Raw genomic sequence first — 6,113 nt, forward strand, 5'->3', positions numbered from 1 at the left:
CACTGTTTGTTTGTTTTCTGTCTCCTTGATTTCTCCGATCTTTATTTCCTTCTGCTTGGGATTTAATTTGCTCATCTTCTGCTCATGGCTCACGGTAGAAATTGGGGCCATTGATTTAAGACCCGCATGATTAATTTTATGTGTCAGCTTGCCTGGACTACAGAATATTTCTAGATAGTGTGTGACAATTTTTTCAGAAGGCACAAGGATTTGAAAAAAGGATCAGCCTCATCAACATGAGCAGAAATTGTCAAGCCTGTTGAGAGCCTGAATGTAACAAAAAGTTGCAAGTGATCTCTCTCTAATTGAACCAGCCCTCCTACCCTTGACTATTAATGTAATACATTTTATATGTACACATATTATAAGTCATACTCAATTGTTATCACTTTTCCTTAAGTGTTTTGACTTTTTAGAGCCATTTAGGCACTATTTTTGCTGTTCTTCCACCCTTCCTGGGTCCACATCTCTTGTTATTTTCTTTTCTGCTAGTGAGCCTGCTAGTGATTAGTTATTCAAGCTTCTGTAAACCTAAATGGCCTTCAGTTTTGAAAGATGATTGTTTTCATCAGCTTTGTGATAACAGAATACCAAAGACTGGGTGATTTACAGTAAACAGAAATACATTGGCATATGATTCTGAAAGCTATGAAGACTGTGATTATGGTACCAGGAAAGGCTCTTTTTGTATTAGTCCATGACAGATGAGTGAAGGAAGGGTGAGAGAAAGCAAGAAGTTAAACTTGAATTCAAATAAGCTCAAATAAGCCTCAAACTTGTTTATAACTGGCATTAATCCATTCATCAAACTGTCTTTCTTTCACTAGTGGGAACTTACACAAGGCTTCTACAACTGAGCTATTACCCTCCAACATCAAAGCACCTCATGGGGCTGGAGAGATGTCTCAGCTGTTCAGAGTACTTGCTGAACTTACAGGGCACCCAGGTTCAGTTCTCAGCTCCCACCTGGTGGCTCCTAATTATCTATAACTCTTGTTTCAGGGGAATCTGGTGCCGTCTTCTACCTTGCATGTGCACAAGGCACACACAGTGCACTTACATACATGCAGGCAAAACACTGAAACATGTGAAATATTAGCAAGCAATATTTAAAAGCTCCTTTTAATACTTCTACCATGTCAATTAAATAACAGGGGGAGTTGGAGAGGGGTCACCCAATCCATAGCAATATGTTTGCCTGTAATAAAATCTGTGAAAATTTTTTAATCTTGGTACTTTAAAGATTTTGCTCAGGCTAGGCATAGTGGCACAGGCCTTTAATCCCAACACTCAGGAAGAAGAGACAGGAGAATCTATGTGAGTTGAAGGTCAGCCTGATCTACAGAGCTAGTTCCAGGATAGCCAAGGCTGTTACACAGAGACACTATGTCTGGAAAAAAAAAGATTTTGCTCAATTTTCTCTCTATATAAATTTGTCCCTTCCCTCTGAGAGTGTATAGTAGGTTCTGTTTTGAGCAATTTGGTTATTGTCTTAGGGTTTCTATGGCTGCAACAGAACACAAGACCAAAAAGTAAGTAGCGAAAGAAAGGGTATATTCAGCTTATACTTCCACATTGCTGTTCAATACCAAAGAAAGTCATGGCAGGTACTCAAACAGGGCAGTAACCTGGAAGTTGGAGCTAATGTAGAGGCCATGAAGGGGTGCTGCTTACTGGCTTGCTCTCCCAGGCTTGCTCAGCATGGTTTCTTATAGAACCCAGAACGCCCCACCCCAGGTATGGCACCACCCACAATGTGCTTGGCTCTCTCCCATTGATCACTCATTGAGAAAATGCCTTACAGCTGGATCTCATGGAGGCATTTCCGCAACTGAAGCTTCTTTCTCTCTTCTCAAGTTGACACACAAAAGCAGCCAGTACAATATGCCTCAGTATAATATTCTTTATGTCTCTTATACATAGAGTTTGTTTATTCCCTTGGGTCTACGGGCTTATAGCTTTTATAAAATTTGAAAAAGCATAGGGCCGGGCGTGGTAGCGCACGCCTTTAATCCCAGCACTCGGGAGGCAGAGGCAGTCGGATTTCTGAGTTCGAGGCCAGCCTGGTCTACAAAGTGAGTGCCAGGACAGCCAGGGCTACACAGAGAAACCCTGTCTCGAAAAACCAAAAAAAAAAAAAAAAAAAAAAAAAGCATCGGTTACTATTTCTTTGTGGTTTTTGTTTTGTTTTACTTTCTTTTGTTTCCCCTCACTTCTTTTCTCCTTCAGCAACTCCAACTACAGTATCAGATACATATGATTTCCCTAATGTCCAGCGACACTCCGCCCATCTTTTACACTCACTCCTCTGTGCACTTCACTTTGAATTGTCTCTGTTCCTTTGAATTCAAGTTCATTAGTCATTTCTTCTTCAATGTCTAACTCTGCTGTGAATCGAATTCAATGTATTTTCGCTTACTTTGTATGTGTAATTTTTAATTCTATAAATTTTACTAAGGCGTTTTCATAAATGCCTTCCATGTCTCTAATGATTACAGCCTGCAGAATAAAAATTTTGTAACTGTTTTTAATGCCTTTATTTGATGATTCTATCATCTTTATTAGTTCTGATTTTATTTCAATAATTTGACTTACTTTTGGTCTGTTTCCTGTTTTGGCCATGCCAGGTCATTTTTAACTAGGTTCCAGACACTGTAGCTTCTATGTTATTGAGTTTTTATCACCAGATCTTGATAATTAGCAGTTCTCAATGAGGGATGATTTTGTTTGTCTAGAGACATGCTTGGTTGTTACAATTGGAAGGTAGTACTGGTATTTACTATGTAGAAGTTGAATGTGTTGGTAAGCATCCTACAACTCACAGGATAACCTCCACAAGAAAGAATTCTCAGGCCCAATTGCACTGAAGTTGAAGAACCCTGCTAAAAACCTTTTGAAGTTCATTCTGAGACTTGGCTAAGATTCTTCTAAAGTGTTTGGTAATTAGGGATCTTGCTGTTCACCCTTGTTAAATAAAACCAGAGTAATGTTAAGTCAAAGGCTAATTATTCTTGGCTGATTTGAGAAGGCCATCTTTTATTATATCTTCACATGGGCAGAGGTGGGCGGGATGGAGAAAAAGGATGGAAAGGAAGACAGAAATAGAGAAGAAAGAGAGGGATGAAGGAAGGAGAAATAGAAGAGGGGGAAGAAATGGAGGAGAGAGAGAATGAACGAGGGAGAAAGATCTTATCTCTTCATGTAAAGGCAGAAAGCCCACTTGTGAGGTCCCCACTCTCATCACCCAATCACTTTCCAAAGTCCCTACCTCCTAATACCATCATGCCAGTTGTTACGAATATAAAAAGTGGCTTTGGGGCTGGTGAGATGGCTCAGTGGATAAGAGCACCCGACTGTTCTTCCGAAGGTCCGGAGTTCAAATCCCAGCAACCACATGGTGGCTCACAACCATCCGTAACGAGATCTGACTCTCTCTTCTGGAGTGTCTGAAGACAGCTACAGTGTACTTACATATAATAAATAAATAAATCTTAAAAAAGAAAAACAACCTTGTTTAAAAAAAATTGGCTTTGGCAATGACATTAACATTCAAGCTATAGAAGCACCCCAAACTTAAACCTTAGCTAGTTAGGAACAGGTGCTATTTCCAGTTCTGAGTTCTGAGCACAGTTCCTCTAGCCATTAGTAGCGGTGCCTCCCCAGCTATCAGATCACTCCCTTCATGTGCTCTTGACTCTACGTAGCCTTTTTACCTCCACTTCATCCCCAGCACCCACCCAGCCCTGCCTCATCTGTAGAGTCTAGAGATGCTTCAGACTGGTTACTTCTGCTCTCACACCAACCCTTCTCTTCTTGTGTTTTAATGAATGGGGACAATCTCCTAAATTCATCATCTGCCTTCCTGGTCACTTCACCATTCAATCAGCCAGTAAACACTGTTTAATTTAGTCTTACCTATGTCTCCCCAATACTATCTTATTTTTCATTTCCACTGGCATTATCCTAGGTTAGAGTTTTCATAAAATGACAAGTTCCATCATCAACATTCCCTGCCTCTTGCTTTATAGGACCCTTACTATAGACCCTTACCTATAGACCTTTACCTATAGATCCTTACCTGTAGACCCTCACCTGTAGACCCTTACCTGTGGACCCTTACCTATAGACCCTCATCCATAGACCCTCACCTGTAGACCTTTACCTATAGACCCTTACCCATAGACCCTTACCTGTAGACCCTTACCTATAGGCCCTCACCTATAGACTCTCACCTATAGACCCTTACCTCCAGCACCACAAAATCCATCACTGCTTATCAAGTGAAAAGATATAACTCTATCCCTTTGTACATGTTAAAATTTGCTTTGCCTGAAAGTTTGTTCTTGCATCTGTCAAATTATTTCTCTTGCCTAAAGGGCCAGATCAATTAGCACCTTGTGTAGCAAGTCCATCTTGACATCTTTAGATACCTCTTCACCCCTGACCCTTCTATATACTGTGCTCTGCTCACAGTTTGGTAACAACACTGGCTACATCTCTTTATACCATTGTTTTGCCCCTATTTTAGCCTTTAATGGTCCAATAGTCCCTATAGGAGCTTGCTATGGCCCCAATCCTACCCCGCTATATGCTGAAGTTCTAATTTCGCAAATGTGTTTTTGTCTGGAAGTGGGCCTTCAGGAAGTAATTGAGGTTAAAGAGACCATAAGAATGGGACCCTGATCAGACAGAAGTGTGGCCTTGTAGAAACAGGAAGCTACCCCACACACATATTCCATGTCTTCCCTCGACTCTCACCTGGCCATGCTGGCATCTTGGCTTGAACTCCCTAACCTCCAGAATCATGAGAATAGTGATTTATGAAGTTTAAATCATCCGGTCTACAATATTGCGTTACACAGCCAAGCTACCACTTAACATAAGGGCGGTGCATTTTTGAAGGAATAAGAAAAGAGGAAAAGACTACAAGCGCAGAACAGGTAGAACAAACAGGAAGGGGAAAAAACAAGAGAGATGGTGTGGAGACAGCAAAAGCCAGAGACGAGAAAAGTAGATGGAAGTGAAGACCTGAAGGAGCCAACATCGATGGAGATTATGCCTGCACTACTGCTGAGGAGGAAGCAGACACCTGCTTTCACAAGTATGTGTGTGTGTGTGTGTGTGTGTGTGTGTGTGTGTGTGTGTGTGTGCATGCATGACTGTTCTCCATCCTTTGAGAGATTGGCTTTTGCTTTCCGCAGAATCTATGTGCCCTTCAGCAAAAGGACCAAAGCTTTGGAAGGAGGCAGACTGGCTCAATGGCTAGGCAACAGCTGGGTGCTCTTGCCTCCCAGCCAAAGGCAACTGCCACCATTCAAAACCAGCTGCCTGAGAGACAGAGGAAAGTGTTTACCCAATGGCCTGAGTGTCCTTAGAGGACTCGGCTCTCAGTTACACAGCAAACAGCTGGCTCTGAAGAAGCTAGGTTCTGGGCACTGCCACCAAATGGCCCCAGTGGTGTTTAAATGTTTCCTCTACTTTCATGGCCCCCAGGGGGGGGGGGGGTGTTCGGCTGACAGGTGACTTTGTTTAAAAAACAAACAACAACAACAAAAATCCAGAATTGTCATTCCGAGACCAGATTCTTTAAAAAGAACACAAGGCTTTCTGTCGCCCAAGGCTTGTGCAAATTGGTTTCACACGTTTGCCACACTCTGGAGCAGACAGCAGGGTCTTTCCAGTACAAAGACATTTCCTGGCGCGGTACTTAGACCGGCGGTGGCGCAGGGCTGTGCCAGACAGGCCCAGGAAGAGGATTAGTTCGGTCTGCAGAGACACTCGTTGCCCGCCCTGACCAGGGCAGTGAACTGCCAGCACGCACGCATGCCTTTGAGAGTCAATGGCCACTCCTGTCCCAGCTTCAGGAGTCGTGCCCAGGCACTGCTGCTCTGGCTGAGGACTGGAGGAGGCGTAGGTACTGTGGTGGTGACAGGACGGAGGACCCTGCCAGGTCCTGAGTTCCCATGCTTGCTGCCTGAAAACCCTGGAACTCAATGGCTCTAAGAATCAACAAAAATTTCAAAGAGCGGAGAAACGGAATGACTTTCAGAAACCAATCCAGAAGCAGAACTGGAACATCCTGATCCGCTTTTACTTTTCTTTTGGGAAGAGCG

This window comes from Mus caroli, unplaced genomic scaffold (genome assembly GCF_978045245.1).
Source record: "Mus caroli unplaced genomic scaffold, Mus_caroli_1 scaffold_5, whole genome shotgun sequence".
NCBI lineage: Eukaryota > Metazoa > Chordata > Mammalia > Rodentia > Muridae > Mus > Mus caroli.